This window comes from Hyperolius riggenbachi, chromosome 4 (assembly GCF_040937935.1).
Source record: "Hyperolius riggenbachi isolate aHypRig1 chromosome 4, aHypRig1.pri, whole genome shotgun sequence".
Lineage (NCBI taxonomy): Eukaryota > Metazoa > Chordata > Amphibia > Anura > Hyperoliidae > Hyperolius > Hyperolius riggenbachi.
The window spans coordinates 502,621,007-502,638,510 of record NC_090649.1 but is presented as its reverse complement, the minus strand read 5'-3'; the positions used below and the strand labels follow the sequence as shown (position 1 = coordinate 502,638,510).

Here is a 17,504-nt window from a genome sequence, read left to right as displayed (position 1 = left end):
CTACACGTTACATGCATAGCACACGTGTGTGGCACAGCGGCCTGTCTGGTAGTTCTGATTGATGGGAGTCGCATGTACAGTCAGGAGGCTACACGTTACACGCATAGCACACGTGTGGCACAGCGGCCTGTCTGGTAGTTCTGATTGATGGGAGTCGCATGTACAGTCAGAAGGCTACACGTTACATGCATAGCACACGTGTGTGGCACAGCGGCCTGTCTGGTAGTTCTGATTGATGGGAGTCGCACATGTACAGTCAGGAGGCTACACGTTACATGCATAGCACACGTGTGTGGCACAGCGGCCTGTCTGGTAGTTCTGATTGATGGGAGTCACGTGTACAGTCAGGAGGCTACACGTTACATGCATAGCACATGTGTGTGGCACAGCGGCCTGTCTGGTAGTTCTGATTGCTGAGAGTCGCATGTACAGTCAGGAGGCTACACGTTACACGCATAGCACATGTGTGTGGCACAGCGGCCTGTCTGGTAGTTCTGATTGCTGAGAGTCGCATGTACAGTCAGAAGGCTACACGTTACATGCATAGCACACGTGTGTGGCACAGCGGCCTGTCTGGTAGTTCTGATTGATGGGAGTCGCATGTACAGTCAGGAGGCTACACGTTACACGCATAGCACACGTGTGGCACAGCGGCCTGTCTGGTAGTTCTGATTGATGGGAGTCGCATGTACAGTCAGAAGGCTACACGTTACATGCATAGCACACGTGTGGCACAGCGGCCTGTCTGGTAGTTCTGATTGATGAGAGTCGCATGTACAGTCAGGAGGCTACACGTTACATGCATAGCACACATGTGGCACAGCGGCCTGTCTGGTAGTTCTGATTGATGGGAGTCACATGTACAGTCAGGAGGCTACACGTTACATGCATAGCACATGTGTGGCACAGCGGCCTGTCTGGTAGTTCTGATTGCTGAGAGTCGCATGTACAGTCAGGAGGCTACACGTTACATGCATAGCACACGTGTGGCACAGCGGCCTGTCTGGTAGTTCTGATTGATGGGAGTCGCATGTACAGTCAGAAGGCTACATGATACACGCATAGCACACGTGTGGCACAGCGGCCTGTCTGGTAGTTCTGATTGCTGAGAGTCGCACATGTACAGTCAGGAGGCTACACGTTACATGCATAGCACACGTGTGGCACAGCGGCCTGTCTGGTAGTTCTGATTGATGGGAGTCACATGTACAGTCAGGAGGCTACACGTTACATGCATAGCACACGTGTGGCACAGCGGCCTGTCTGGTAGTTCTGATTGCTGAGAGTCACATGTACAGTCAGGAGGCTACACGTTACATGCATAGCACACGTGTGGCACAGCGGCCTGTCTGGTAGTTCTGATTGATGGGAGTCGCATGTACAGTCAGAAGGCTACACGTTACACGCATAGCACACGTGTGGCACAGCGGCCTGTCTGGTAGTTCTGATTGATGGGAGTCGCACATGTACAGTCAGGAGGCTACACGTTACATGCATAGCACACGTGTGTGGCACAGCGGCCTGTCTGGTAGTTCTGATTGCTGAGAGTCGCATGTACAGTCAGGAGGCTACACGTTACACGCATAGCACACGTGTGGCACAGCGGCCTGTCTGGTAGTTCTGATTGATGGGAGTCACATGTACAGTCAGGAGGCTACACGTTACATGCATAGCACACGTGTGTGGCACAGCGGCCTGTCTGGTAGTTCTGATTGATGGGAGTCACATGTACAGTCAGGAGGCTACACGTTACACGCATAGCACACGTGTGGCACAGCGGCCTGTCTGGTAGTTCTGATTGATGGGAGTCGCATGTACAGTCAGGAGGCTACATGATACACGCATAGCACACGTGTGGCACAGCGGCCTGTCTGGTAGTTCTGATTGCTGGGAGTCGCACATGTACAGTCAGGAGGCTACACGTTACATGCATAGCACACGTGTGTGGCACAGCGGCCTGTCTGGTAGTTCTGATTGATGGGAGTCACATGTACAGTCAGGAGGCTACACGTTACATGCATAGCACATGTGTGGCACAGCGGCCTGTCTGGTAGTTCTGATTGATGCGAGTCACATGTACAGTCAGGAGGCTACACGTTACACGCATAGCACACGTGTGGCACAGCGGCCTGTCTGGTAGTTCTGATTGATGAGAGTCACATGTACAGTCAGAAGGCTACACGTTACACGCATAGCACACGTGTGGCACAGCGGCCTGTCTGGTAGTTCTGATTGCTGAGTGTCACATGTACAGTTAGGAGGCTACACGTTACATGCATAGCACACGTGTGTGGCACAGCGGCCTGTCTGGTAGTTCTGATTGATGCGAGTCACATGTACAGTCAGGAGGCTACACGTTACACGCATAGCACACGTGTGGCACAGCGGCCTGTCTGGTAGTTCTGATTGATGAGAGTCGCATGTACAGTCAGGAGGCTACACGTTACACGCATAGCACACGTGTGGCACAGCGGCCTGTCTGGTAGTTCTGATTGCTGGGAGTCGCACATGTACAGTCAGGAGGCTACACGTTACATGCATAGCACACGTGTGTGGCACAGCGGCCTGTCTGGTAGTTCTGATTGATGGGAGTCGCACATGTACAGTCAGGAGGCTACACGTTACATGCATAGCACACGTGTGGCACAGCGGCCTGTCTGGTAGTTCTGATTGATGGGAGTCACATGTACAGTCAGGAGGCTACACGTTACACGCATAGCACACGTGTGGCACAGCGGCCTGTCTGGTAGTTCTGATTGATGGGAGTCACATGTACAGTCAGGAGGCTACACGTTACATGCATAGCACACGTGTGTGGCACAGCGGCCTGTCTGGTAGTTCTGATTGATGGGAGTCACACATGTACAGTCAGGAGGCTACACGTTACATGCATAGCACACGTGTGTGACACAGCGGCCTGTCTGGTAGTTCTGATTGATGGGAGTCGCATGTACAGTCAGGAGGCTACACGTTACATGCATAGCACATGTGGCACAGCGGCCTGTCTGGTAGTTCTGATTGATGGGAGTCGCATGTACAGTCAGAAGGCTACACGTTACATGCATAGCACACGTGTGTGGCACAGCGGCCTGTCTGGTAGTTCTGATTGCTGAGAGTCGCATGTACAGTCAGGAGGCTACACGTTACACGCATAGCACACGTGTGGCACAGCGGCCTGTCTGGTAGTTCTGATTGATGGGAGTCGCACATGTACAGTCAGGAGGCTACACGTTACATGCATAGCACACGTGTGGCACAGCGGCCTGTCTGGTAGTTCTGATTGATGCGAGTCGCACATGTACAGTCAGGAGGCTACACGTTACATGCATAGCACACGTGTGGCACAGCGGCCTGTCTGGTAGTTCTGATTGCTGAGAGTCGCATGTACAGTCAGAAGGCTACACGTTACATGCATAGCACACGTGTGTGGCACAGCGGCCTGTCTGGTAGTTCTGATTGATGGGAGTCACATGTACAGTCAGGAGGCTACACGTTACACGCATAGCACACGTGTGTGGTACAGCGGCCTGTCTGGTAGTTCTGATTGATGGGAGTCACATGTACAGTCAGGAGGCTACACGTTACATGCATAGCACATGTGTGGCACAGCGGCCTGTCTGGTAGTTCTGATTGCTGAGAGTCGCATGTACAGTCAGGAGGCTACACGTTACATGCATAGCACACGTGTGGCACAGCGGCCTGTCTGGTAGTTCTGATTGATGAGAGTCGCACATGTACAGTCAGGAGGCTACACGTTACATGCATAGCACATGTGTGGCACAGCGGCCTGTCTGGTAGTTCTGATTGATGCGAGTCACATGTACAGTCAGGAGGCTACACGTTACATGCATAGCACACGTGTGGCACAGCGGCCTGTCTGGTAGTTCTGATTGATGAGAGTCGCATGTACAGTCAGGAGGCTACACGTTACATGCATAGCACACATGTGGCACAGCGGCCTGTCTGGTAGTTCTGATTGATGGGAGTCACATGTACAGTCAGGAGGCTACACGTTACATGCATAGCACATGTGTGGCACAGCGGCCTGTCTGGTAGTTCTGATTGCTGAGAGTCGCATGTACAGTCAGGAGGCTACACGTTACATGCATAGCACACGTGTGGCACAGCGGCCTGTCTGGTAGTTCTGATTGATGGGAGTCGCATGTACAGTCAGAAGGCTACATGATACACGCATAGCACACGTGTGGCACAGCGGCCTGTCTGGTAGTTCTGATTGCTGAGAGTCGCATGTACAGTCAGAAGGCTACACGTTACATGCATAGCACACGTGTGTGGCACAGCGGCCTGTCTGGTAGTTCTGATTGATGGGAGTCACATGTACAGTCAGGAGGCTACACGTTACACGCATAGCACACGTGTGTGGTACAGCGGCCTGTCTGGTAGTTCTGATTGATGGGAGTCACATGTACAGTCAGGAGGCTACACGTTACATGCATAGCACATGTGTGGCACAGCGGCCTGTCTGGTAGTTCTGATTGCTGAGAGTCGCATGTACAGTCAGGAGGCTACACGTTACATGCATAGCACACGTGTGGCACAGCGGCCTGTCTGGTAGTTCTGATTGATGAGAGTCGCATGTACAGTCAGGAGGCTACACGTTACACGCATAGCACACGTGTGGCACAGCAGCCTGTCTGGTAGTTCTGATTGATGGGAGTCGCATGTACAGTCAGAAGGCTACACGTTACATGCATAGCACACGTGTGGCACAGCGGCCTGTCTGGTAGTTCTGATTGATGAGAGTCGCATGTACAGTCAGGAGGCTACACGTTACATGCATAGCACACATGTGGCACAGCGGCCTGTCTGGTAGTTCTGATTGATGGGAGTCACATGTACAGTCAGGAGGCTACACGTTACATGCATAGCACATGTGTGGCACAGCGGCCTGTCTGGTAGTTCTGATTGCTGAGAGTCGCATGTACAGTCAGGAGGCTACACGTTACATGCATAGCACACGTGTGGCACAGCGGCCTGTCTGGTAGTTCTGATTGATGGGAGTCGCATGTACAGTCAGAAGGCTACATGATACACGCATAGCACACGTGTGGCACAGCGGCCTGTCTGGTAGTTCTGATTGCTGAGAGTCGCACATGTACAGTCAGGAGGCTACACGTTACATGCATAGCACACGTGTGGCACAGCGGCCTGTCTGGTAGTTCTGATTGATGGGAGTCACATGTACAGTCAGGAGGCTACACGTTACATGCATAGCACACGTGTGGCACAGCGGCCTGTCTGGTAGTTCTGATTGCTGAGAGTCACATGTACAGTCAGGAGGCTACACGTTACATGCATAGCACACGTGTGGCACAGCGGCCTGTCTGGTAGTTCTGATTGATGGGAGTCGCATGTACAGTCAGAAGGCTACACGTTACACGCATAGCACACGTGTGGCACAGCGGCCTGTCTGGTAGTTCTGATTGATGGGAGTCGCACATGTACAGTCAGGAGGCTACACGTTACATGCATAGCACACGTGTGTGGCACAGCGGCCTGTCTGGTAGTTCTGATTGCTGAGAGTCGCATGTACAGTCAGGAGGCTACACGTTACACGCATAGCACACGTGTGGCACAGCGGCCTGTCTGGTAGTTCTGATTGATGGGAGTCACATGTACAGTCAGGAGGCTACACGTTACATGCATAGCACACGTGTGTGGCACAGCGGCCTGTCTGGTAGTTCTGATTGATGGGAGTCACATGTACAGTCAGGAGGCTACACGTTACACGCATAGCACACGTGTGGCACAGCGGCCTGTCTGGTAGTTCTGATTGATGGGAGTCGCATGTACAGTCAGGAGGCTACATGATACACGCATAGCACACGTGTGGCACAGCGGCCTGTCTGGTAGTTCTGATTGCTGGGAGTCGCACATGTACAGTCAGGAGGCTACACGTTACATGCATAGCACACGTGTGTGGCACAGCGGCCTGTCTGGTAGTTCTGATTGATGGGAGTCACATGTACAGTCAGGAGGCTACACGTTACATGCATAGCACATGTGTGGCACAGCGGCCTGTCTGGTAGTTCTGATTGATGCGAGTCACATGTACAGTCAGGAGGCTACACGTTACACGCATAGCACACGTGTGGCACAGCGGCCTGTCTGGTAGTTCTGATTGATGAGAGTCACATGTACAGTCAGAAGGCTACACGTTACACGCATAGCACACGTGTGGCACAGCGGCCTGTCTGGTAGTTCTGATTGCTGAGTGTCACATGTACAGTTAGGAGGCTACACGTTACATGCATAGCACACGTGTGTGGCACAGCGGCCTGTCTGGTAGTTCTGATTGATGCGAGTCACATGTACAGTCAGGAGGCTACACGTTACACGCATAGCACACGTGTGGCACAGCGGCCTGTCTGGTAGTTCTGATTGATGAGAGTCGCATGTACAGTCAGGAGGCTACACGTTACACGCATAGCACACGTGTGGCACAGCGGCCTGTCTGGTAGTTCTGATTGCTGGGAGTCGCACATGTACAGTCAGGAGGCTACACGTTACATGCATAGCACACGTGTGTGGCACAGCGGCCTGTCTGGTAGTTCTGATTGATGGGAGTCGCACATGTACAGTCAGGAGGCTACACGTTACATGCATAGCACACGTGTGGCACAGCGGCCTGTCTGGTAGTTCTGATTGATGGGAGTCACATGTACAGTCAGGAGGCTACACGTTACACGCATAGCACACGTGTGGCACAGCGGCCTGTCTGGTAGTTCTGATTGATGGGAGTCACATGTACAGTCAGGAGGCTACACGTTACATGCATAGCACACGTGTGTGGCACAGCGGCCTGTCTGGTAGTTCTGATTGATGGGAGTCACACATGTACAGTCAGGAGGCTACACGTTACATGCATAGCACACGTGTGTGACACAGCGGCCTGTCTGGTAGTTCTGATTGATGGGAGTCGCATGTACAGTCAGGAGGCTACACGTTACATGCATAGCACATGTGGCACAGCGGCCTGTCTGGTAGTTCTGATTGATGGGAGTCGCATGTACAGTCAGAAGGCTACACGTTACATGCATAGCACACGTGTGTGGCACAGCGGCCTGTCTGGTAGTTCTGATTGCTGAGAGTCGCATGTACAGTCAGGAGGCTACACGTTACACGCATAGCACACGTGTGGCACAGCGGCCTGTCTGGTAGTTCTGATTGATGGGAGTCGCACATGTACAGTCAGGAGGCTACACGTTACATGCATAGCACACGTGTGGCACAGCGGCCTGTCTGGTAGTTCTGATTGATGCGAGTCGCACATGTACAGTCAGGAGGCTACACGTTACATGCATAGCACACGTGTGGCACAGCGGCCTGTCTGGTAGTTCTGATTGCTGGGAGTCGCATGTACAGTCAGGAGGCTACACGTTACATGCATAGCACATGTGTGTGGCACAGCGGCCTGTCTGGTAGTTCTGATTGCTGAGAGTCGCATGTACAGTCAGGAGGCTACACGTTACATGCATAGCACATGTGTGGCACAGCGGCCTGTCTGGTAGTTCTGATTGCTGAGAGTCACATGTACAGTCAGGAGGCTACACGTTACATGCATAGCACACGTGTGTGGTACAGCGGCCTGTCTGGTAGTTCTGATTGATGGGAGTCACATGTACAGTCAGGAGGCTACACGTTACACGCATAGCACACATGTGGCACAGCGGCCTGTCTGGTAGTTCTGATTGCTGGGAGTCGCATGTACAGTCAGGAGGCTACACGTTACATGCATAGCACACGTGTGGCACAGCGGCCTGTCTGGTAGTTCTGATTGATGAGAGTCGCACATGTACAGTCAGGAGGCTACACGTTACACGCATAGCACACGTGTGGCACAGCGGCCTGTCTGGTAGTTCTGATTGATGGGAGTCACATGTACAGTCAGAAGGCCACACGTTACATGCATAGCACGTGTGTGGCACAGCGGCCTGTCTGGTAGTTCTGATTGATGGGAGTCGCATGTACAGTCAGGAGGCTACACGTTACATGCATAGCACACGTGTGGCACAGCGGCCTGTCTGGTAGTTCTGATTGATGGGAGTCGCATGTGCAGTCAGGAGGCTACACGTTACATGCATAGCACACGTGTGGCACAGCGGCCTGTCTGGTAGTTCTGATTGATGGGAGTCGCACATGTACAGTCAGGAGGCTACACGTTACATGCATAGCACATGTGTGGCACAGCGGCCTGTCTGGTAGTTCTGATTGATGGGAGTCACATGTACAGTCAGGAGGCTACACGTTACATGCATAGCACATGTGTGGCACAGCGGCCGGTCTGGTAGTTCTGATTGATGGGAGTCACATGTACAGTCAGGAGGCTACACGTTACATGCATAGCACACGTGTGTGGCACAGCGGCCTGTCTGGTAGTTCTGGTTGATGGGAGTCGCATGTACAGTCAGGAGGCTACACGTTACATGCATAGCACACGTGTGGCACAGCAGCCTGTCTGGTAGTTCTGATTGCTGAGAGTCACATGTACAGTCAGGAGGCTACACGTTACACGCATAGCACATGTGTGTGGCACAGCGGCCTGTCTGGTAGTTCTGATTGATGGGAGTCGCATGTACAGTCAGGAGGCTACACGTTACATGCATAGCACACGTGTGGCACAGCAGCCTGTCTGGTAGTTCTGATTGCTGAGAGTCACATGTACAGTCAGGAGGCTACACGTTACACGCATAGCACACGTGTGTGGCACAGCGGCCTGTCTGGTAGTTCTGATTGATGGGAGTCGCACATGTACAGTCAGGAGGCTACACGTTACACGCATAGCACACGTGTGGCACAGCGGCCTGTCTGGTAGTTCTGATTGCTGAGAGTCGCACATGTACAGTCAGGAGGCTACACGTTACATGCATAGCACACGTGTGTGGCACAGCGGCCTGTCTGGTAGTTCTGATTGATGCGAGTCGCACATGTACAGTCAGGAGGCTACACGTTACACGCATAGCACATGTGTGGCACAGCGGCCTGTCTGGTAGTTCTGATTGATGCGAGTCGCACATGTACAGTCAGGAGGCTACACGTTACACGCATAGCACACGTGTGGCACAGCGGCCTGTCTGGTAGTTCTGATTGATGCGAGTCACATGTACAGTCAGGAGGCTACACGTTACATGCATAGCACATGTGTGGCACAGCGGCCTGTCTGGTAGTTCTGATTGATGGGAGTCGCACATGTACAGTCAGGAGGCTACACGTTACATGCATAGCACACGTGTGGCACAGCGGCCTGTCTGGTAGTTCTGATTGCTGGGAGTCACATGTACAGTCAGGAGGCTACACGGTACATGCATAGCACACGTGTGGCACAGCGGCCTGTCTGGTAGTTCTGATTGATGCGAGTCGCACATGTACAGTCAGGAGGCTACACGTTACATGCATAGCACACGTGTGGCACAGCGGCCTGTCTGGTAGTTCTGATTGATGCGAGTCGCACATGTACAGTCAGGAGGCTACACGTTACATGCATAGCACACGTGTGGCACAGCAGCCTGTCTGGTAGTTCTGATTGATGCGAGTCGCACATGTACAGTCAGAAGGCTACACGTTACACGCATAGCACACGTGTGTGGCACAGCGGCCTGTCTGGTAGTTCTGATTGCTGGGAGTCACATGTACAGTCAGGAGGCTACACGTTACACGCATAGCACGTGTGTGGCACAGCGGCCTGTCTGGTAGTTCTGATTGATGGGAGTCACATGTACAGTCAGGAGGCTACACGTTACATGCATAGCACACGTGTGTGGCACAGCGGCCTGTCTGGTAGTTCTGATTGATGGGAGTCACATGTACAGTCAGGAGGCTACACGTTACATGCATAGCACACGTGTGGCACAGCAGCCTGTCTGGTAGTTCTGATTGATGCGAATCGCACATGTACAGTCAGGAGGCTACACGTTACATGCATAGCACACGTGTGTGGCACAGCGGCCTGTCTGGTAGTTCTGATTGCTGAGAGTCGCATGTACAGTCAGAAGGCTACACGTTACATGCATAGCACACGTGTGGCACAGCGGCCTGTCTGGTAGTTCTGATTGCTGAGAGTCGCATGTACAGTCAGGAGGCTACACGTTACATGCATAGCACACATGTGGCACAGCGGCCTGTCTGGTAGTTCTGATTGATGGGAGTCACATGTACAGTCAGGAGGCTACACGTTACATACATAGCACACGTGTGTGGCACAGCGGCCTGTCTGGTAGTTCTGATTGATGGGAGTCACGTGTACAGTCAGAAGGCTACACGTTACATGCATAGCACGTGTGTGGCACAGCGGCCTGTCTGGTAGTTCTGATTGATGGGAGTCGCACATGTACAGTCAGGAGGCTACACGTTACATGCATAGCACACGTGTGTGGCACAGCGGCCTGTCTGGTAGTTCTGATTGATGGGAGTCGCACATGTACAGTCAGGAGGCTACACGTTACATGCATAGCACATGTGTGTGGCACAGCGGCCTGTCTGGTAGTTCTGATTGATGGGAGTCGCACATGTACAGTCAGGAGGCTACACGTTACATGCATAGCACATGTGTGGCACAGCGGCCTGTCTGGTAGTTCTGATTGCTGGGAGTCACATGTACAGTCAGGAGGCTACACGTTACATGCATAGCACATGTGTGTGGCACAGCGGCCTGTCTGGTAGTTCTGATTGCTGAGAGTCGCATGTACAGTCAGGAGGCTACACGTTACACGCATAGCACACGTGTGGCACAGCGGCCTGTCTGGTAGTTCTGATTGCTGAGAGTCGCATGTACAGTCAGGAGGCTACACGTTACATGCATAGCACACATGTGTGGCACAGCGGCCTGTCTGGTAGTTCTGATTGATGGGAGTCACATGTACAGTCAGGAGGCTACACGTTACATGCATAGCACATGTGTGGCACAGCGGCCTGTCTGGTAGTTCTGATTGATGGGAGTCGCATGTACAGTCAGGAGGCTACACGTTACATGCATAGCACACGTGTGGCACAGCGGCCTGTCTGGTAGTTCTGATTGATGGGAGTCACATGTACAGTCAGGAGGCTACACGTTACATGCATAGCACACGTGTGTGGCACAGCGGCCTGTCTGGTAGTTCTGATTGATGAGAGTCGCATGTACAGTCAGGAGGCTACACGTTACATGCATAGCACACGTGTGTGGTACAGCGGCCTGTCTGGAAGTTCTGATTGCTGAGAGTCGCATGTACAGTCAGGAGGCTACACGTTACATGCATAGCACACGTGTGTGGCACAGCGGCCTGTCTGGTAGTTCTGATTGATGAGAGTCGCATGTACAGTCAGGAGGCTACACGTTACACGCATAGCACACGTGTGGCACAGCGGCCTGTCTGGTAGTTCTGATTGATGAGAGTCGCATGTACAGTCAGGAGGCTACACGTTACACGCATAGCACACGTGTGGCACAGCGGCCTGTCTGGTAGTTCTGATTGATGGGAGTCGCACATGTACAGTCAGGAGGCTACACGTTACATGCATAGCACACGTGTGTGGCACAGCGGCCTGTCTGGTAGTTCTGATTGCTGAGAGTCACACATGTACAGTCAGGAGGCTACACGTTACATGCATAGCACACGTGTGTGGCACAGCGGCCTGTCTGGTAGTTCTGATAGATGGGAGTCGCATGTACAGTCAGGAGGCTACACGTTACATGCATAGCACACGTGTGTGGCACAGCGGCCTGTCTGGTAGTTCTGATTGATGGGAGTCGCATGTACAGTCAGGAGGCTACACGTTACATGCATAGCACACGTGTGTGGCACAGCGGCCTGTCTGGTAGTTCTGATTGCTGAGAGTCGCATGTACAGTCAGGAGGCTACACGTTACACGCATAGCACGTGTGTGGCACAGCGGCCTGTCTGGTAGTTCTGATTGATGGGAGTCACATGTACAGTCAGGAGGCTACACGTTACATGCATAGCACACGTGTGTGGCACAGCGGCCTGTCTGGTAGTTCTGATTGATGGGAGTCACATGTACAGTCAGAAGGCTACACGTTACATGCATAGCACACGTGTGGCACAGCGGCCTGTCTGGTAGTTCTGATTGATGGGAGTCACATGTACAGTCAGGAGGCTACACGTTACATGCATAGCACACGTGTGGCACAGCGGCCTGTCTGGTAGTTCTGATTGATGGGAGTCACATGTACAGTCAGGAGGCTACACGTTACATGCATAGCACACGTGTGTGGCACAGCGGCCTGTCTGGTAGTTCTGATTGATGGGAGTCACATGTACAGTCAGGAGGCTACACGTTACATGCATAGCACACATGTGGCACAGCGGCCTGTCTGGTAGTTCTGATTGATGGGAGTCACATGTACAGTCAGGAGGCTACACGTTACATGCATAGCACACATGTGGCACAGCGGCCTGTCTGGTAGTTCTGATTGATGGGAGTCACATGTACAGTCAGGAGGCTACACGTTACATGCATAGCACACATGTGGCACAGCGGCCTGTCTGGTAGTTCTGATTGATGGGAGTCACATGTACAGTCAGGAGGCTACACGTTACATGCATAGCACACGTGTGGCACAGCGGCCTGTCTGGTAGTTCTGATTGATGAGAGTCACATGTACAGTCAGGAGGCTACACGTTACATGCATAGCACACGTGTGTGGCACAGCGGCCTGTCTGGTAGTTCTGATTGATGGGAGTCGCATGTACAGTCAGGAGGCTACACGTTACATGCATAGCACATGTGTGGCACAGCGGCCTGTCTGGTAGTTCTGGTTGATGGGAGTCGCATGTACAGTCAGGAGGCTACACGTTACATGCATAGCACACGTGTGTGGCACAGCGGCCTGTCTGGTAGTTCTGATTGATGGGAGTCACATGTACAGTCAGGAGGCTACACGTTACATGCATAGCACACGTGTGTGGCACAGCGGCCTGTCTGGTAGTTCTGATTGATGGGAGTCGCACATGTACAGTCAGGAGGCTACACGTTACACGCATAGCACGTGTGTGGCACAGCGGCCTGTCTGGTAGTTCTGATTGATGGGAGTCGCATGTACAGTCAGAAGGCTACACGTTACATGCATAGCACACGTGTGTGGCACAGCGGCCTGTCTGGTAGTTCTGATTGATGGGAGTCGCATGTACAGTCAGGAGGCTACACGTTACACGCATAGCACACGTGTGTGGCACAGCGGCCTGTCTGGTAGTTCTGATTGCTGGGAGTCGCATGTACAGTCAGGAGGCTACACGTTACATGCATAGCACACGTGTGTGGCACAGCGGCCTGTCTGGTAGTTCTGATTGATGGGAGTCGCATGTACAGTCAGGAGGCTACACGTTACATGCATAGCACACGTGTGTGGCACAGCGGCCTGTCTGGTAGTTCTGATTGATGGGAGTCGCACATGTACAGTCAGAAGGCTACACGTTACACGCATAGCACACGTGTGTGGCACAGCGGCCTGTCTGGTCAAATCTGCCATAATGTACTTGGAATACAATAATAACCAAAGCTAACTAGAGAACTACTGCTCCCAGCAACCAAGCATGTGGTGATCTGTCACCCAGATTCCCCTTACTGGTGTGAAGTCCTGGGATCAGGATGACAAGCGGCTCCGAGTCCCGGGGGGGGGGGCTTGAATCCATGTCTGTGTGAAGGCATTAGATCTGCAGCACAGCAATTACACCGCCCCCATAACAAGAGAAGCACCCCGACTTGCCCAGCCCAGCTCTGGAGGGTCACAGTAGTAAATCAGAGAGGCCTCCCGGACGCCCCCCTATCCTGGGGTGTGATGGGCACACAGTGAGCAGGCAGAACACACCACACTGGGCTTGTCAGTTTGCTGCAGAGTGCTGCATCATCCTCAGGAGCGGCGCATTGCATCCTCCTGCTGCATCAGCCACCCGGTCATCTGTCCCCAGACCGTCATTTCCAAACATTCTGTTAACCCACTCAGTGCCAGGAGCGGCACCTTGCCTGCCACCCCAGCTAAAGGGTCCGCAGACCCCTCAATGACACCATCATATATTGTTATTGTATATCCACCTGTCCCGACACCCAGCCTGCTGCTCCATAAGCTGGATGAACTTCCCACAAATCCCATCAAAATACAGAAGCCAGAGGAAGCAGAATGCAGTGACAGAAACCATGGCAACCATCCAGCAGTGTGACAAGGAGCAGCAAAAACAGGATACAATGGATAGAAAGATAGAACAGAGGACAGAAGCATAAACATCAGCTGAGCTGTGAGGCAAAGACAAAACAACAGCACAAAACAGCGACCCGGCAACAACGCAGCGACCCGGCAGCAACGCAGCGACCCGGCAGCAACGCAGCGACCCGGCAACAATGCAGCGACCCGGCAACAACGCAGCGACCCGGCAACAACGCAACGCAGCGACCCGGCAGCAACGCAGCGACCTGGCAGCAACGCAGCGACCCGGCAGCAACGCAGCGACCCGGCAGCAACGCAACACAGTAACATGGCAGCAATCAGTGGCGTAGCTAAGGAGCTGTAGGCCCCGATGCAAGTTTTACAATGGGGCCCCCCAACACTCTATACATGACAATTGATGCGGCGCAATGTCAGAGGTGCAAGAAGGGGATGGGGAACAGCTTGTTAATAATTACTACTATTCAAAGTATCAATAGAAGTGATTATTATGAACACAGGACCAATAGAGCCAAGACTGTAGATGAGGGAGAGCCCTTCAGGGCCCCTCCTGCCCAAGGGCCCCGATGCGGCTGCATCCTCTGCAGTCCCTATCACTACGCCCCTGGCAGCATTGCAACCACACAGTAACAGGGCAGCAATGCAACATAGTAACAGGGCAGCAATGCAACCACATAGTAACAGGGCAGCAATGCAACATAGTAACAGGGCAGCAACGCAACCACATAGTACCAGGGCAGCAATGCAACCACACAGTAACAGGGCAGCAATGCAACATACATAGTAACAGGGCAGTAATGCAACCACATAGTAACAGGGCAGTAATGCAACCACATAGTAACAGGGCAGCAATGCAACCACATAGTAACAGGGCAGCAATGCAACCACACAGTAACAGGGCAGCAATGCAACATACATAGTAACAGGGCAGTAATGCAACCACATAGTAACAGGGCAGTAATGCAACATAGTAACAGGGCAGTGACATGGCAGCACAGATGTGCAATAATAATAACAATGTATCTTCGTATGGATGTGACACTAAACAGACAGAAGATCCTACAGGAGGGCAGCAGCTCATCCACCCATCTATCCCTCTCCCCATCCATCCCTCCACCCATCTATCCCTCTCCTCATCCTCCCTCCACCCACACACTGCATCCATCCATCCATCCATCCCTCTCTCCATCCATCCATCTATCCCTCTCCCCATCCATCCCTCCACCCATCTATCCCTCTCCTCATCCTCCCTCCACCCACACACTGCATCCATCCATCCATCCATCCCTCCCTCCCTCCCTCCCTCCCTCCCTCCCTCCCTCCCTCCCTCCATCCATCCATCCATCCATCCACCCCTCTCTCCATCCACCCATCTATCCCTCTCCCCATCCATCCCTCCACTCATCTATCCCTCTCCTCATCCTCCCTCCACCCACACACTGCATCCATCCATCCATCCATCCATCCCTCCATCCCTCCCTCCCTCCCTCCCTCCCTCCCTCCATCCATCCATCCATCCATCCCTCTCTCCATCCATCCATCCATCCATCCATCCATCCCTCTCTCCATCCATCCAGCCAGCCAGCTATCCCTGCATCCCCCCTCCATCCATCCCTCTCTACCCCTCCATCCCTCCCCGCATCCCCCCTCCAGGGAGGACCACGCCTGTCCCCGCGCACCGTTATCCCAGCAGCCCCCCCATATATATATTATACAGAGAGAGGAGAGGGGGAGGGGGGATCCGCTCGCGCAGGAGCCGGGGGCCCGGGCGGCCTTACCTGGATGGATGCACCGGGGTGCGGAGCCGCCTGAGCTCGGAGCACGGAGGATGAAATGAAGGGAGTGACCGGAGGAATCCGCAACAGCTGCACTGATTCTTCCCGGAGAGGGGCGGGGAAAGGCGCCGCAGCGACGCCTGCTGGACACCCAGCGGTACTGCAGCATCAGCACCAGCCCACCTCTCCCTCCTCCCCCCATCCCCCACCACTGGCAGCTATGCCCAGTGCCTCCTCTACCATCCCCCACCACTGGCAGCAACCAGCCCCCCTCTCCACCCATCCCCCACCACTGGCAGCACACAGTGCTCCCTCTACCATCCCCCACCACTGGCAGCTATGCCCAGTGCTCCCTCTACCACCCCCCACCACTGGCAGCTATGCCCCCTCTACCCATCCCCCACCACTGGCAGCACACTGTGCCCCCTCTACCCATCCCCCACCACTGGCAGCACACTGTGCCCCCTCTACCATCCCCCACCACTGGCAGCACACTGTGCCCCCTCTACCCATCCCCCACCACTGGCAGCACACACTCCAGCGCTACCCATCCCCCACCACTGGCAGCTCTGCCCCCTCTACCCATCCCCCACCACTGGCAGCTCTGCCCCCTCTACCCATCCCCCACCACTGGCAGCACACTGTGCCCTCTACCATCCCCCACCACTGGCAGCAACCAGCCCACCTCTCCACCCATCCCCCACCACTGGCAGCACACAGTGCTCCCTCTACCATCCCCCACCACTGGCAGCTCTGCCTCCTCTACCATCCCCCACCACTGGCAGCTCTGCCCCCTCTACCCATCCCCCACCACTGGCAGCACACAATGCCCTCTACCCATCCCCCACCACTGGCAGCACACTGTGCCCCCTCTACCCATCCCCCACCACTGGCAGCACACTGTGCCCCCTCTACCCAGCCCCCACCACTGGCAGCACACACTCCAGCTCTACCCAGCCCTGCTGCCCAGTGCCCACCCTCACAGAAGGCAAAAACTGCTGCCCAAAACTGTGTGCTGCCACTTCCTGATACCCATCCTGATGCCCACCCTCCTGGAGTGTCCCTAAACTGACATACTGACTATCCTTATGCTGAAGGCACTGTCCTCAGGACCCCCATAGGATGCAGGCAGCCAGGCCAGTGCCTGTGCACTAATACCTGACTCTGGCCACCCACAAGAGGCTGCTGGGGGGCATTTGAGTAAGATCGAGTGCAGTGATCAGCCCAGTAACAGAGCCATGGTCCCGCCTAAGAGATCATCGGCTCCAGTACAAACACAAGTTGCCGTACTCCTTCCCCATAGTCTGGAGATCGGGGACTCAGCAGCATGGAGCTGGGGAGGAAGAAGAGCATTAGGGGGGCATTGCAGGACACGGGAGACAGCGTGACATGGAGCTAGGAGGAGGATGCAGGGGGACACCAGGAGGACAGAGGACATAGGGTTACATGGGAGGACAGGGGAAAGGGGGAACACCAGGAGGACATAGGGTTACATGGGACACAGGAGGACAAGGGTACAGAGGGGGACACTAGGACAGAGGGGTGACACCAGG

The 17,504-nt window shown here is 54.0% G+C and overlaps 1 protein-coding gene across 1 annotated transcript in view; it reads right to left on the bottom strand.

Annotated features, from left to right (window-relative positions):
- Positions 1–16,052, bottom strand: part of SPTBN1 (spectrin beta, non-erythrocytic 1) — a 393,630-nt gene extending 377,578 nt beyond the window's left edge. The window contains exon 1 of the mRNA XM_068233127.1: positions 15,955–16,052. The gene's annotated coding sequence lies outside the window, so the exon portion shown is untranslated. The remainder of the gene's footprint in view (positions 1–15,954) is intronic.
- Between the last annotated feature and the right edge of the window lie 1,452 nt (positions 16,053–17,504).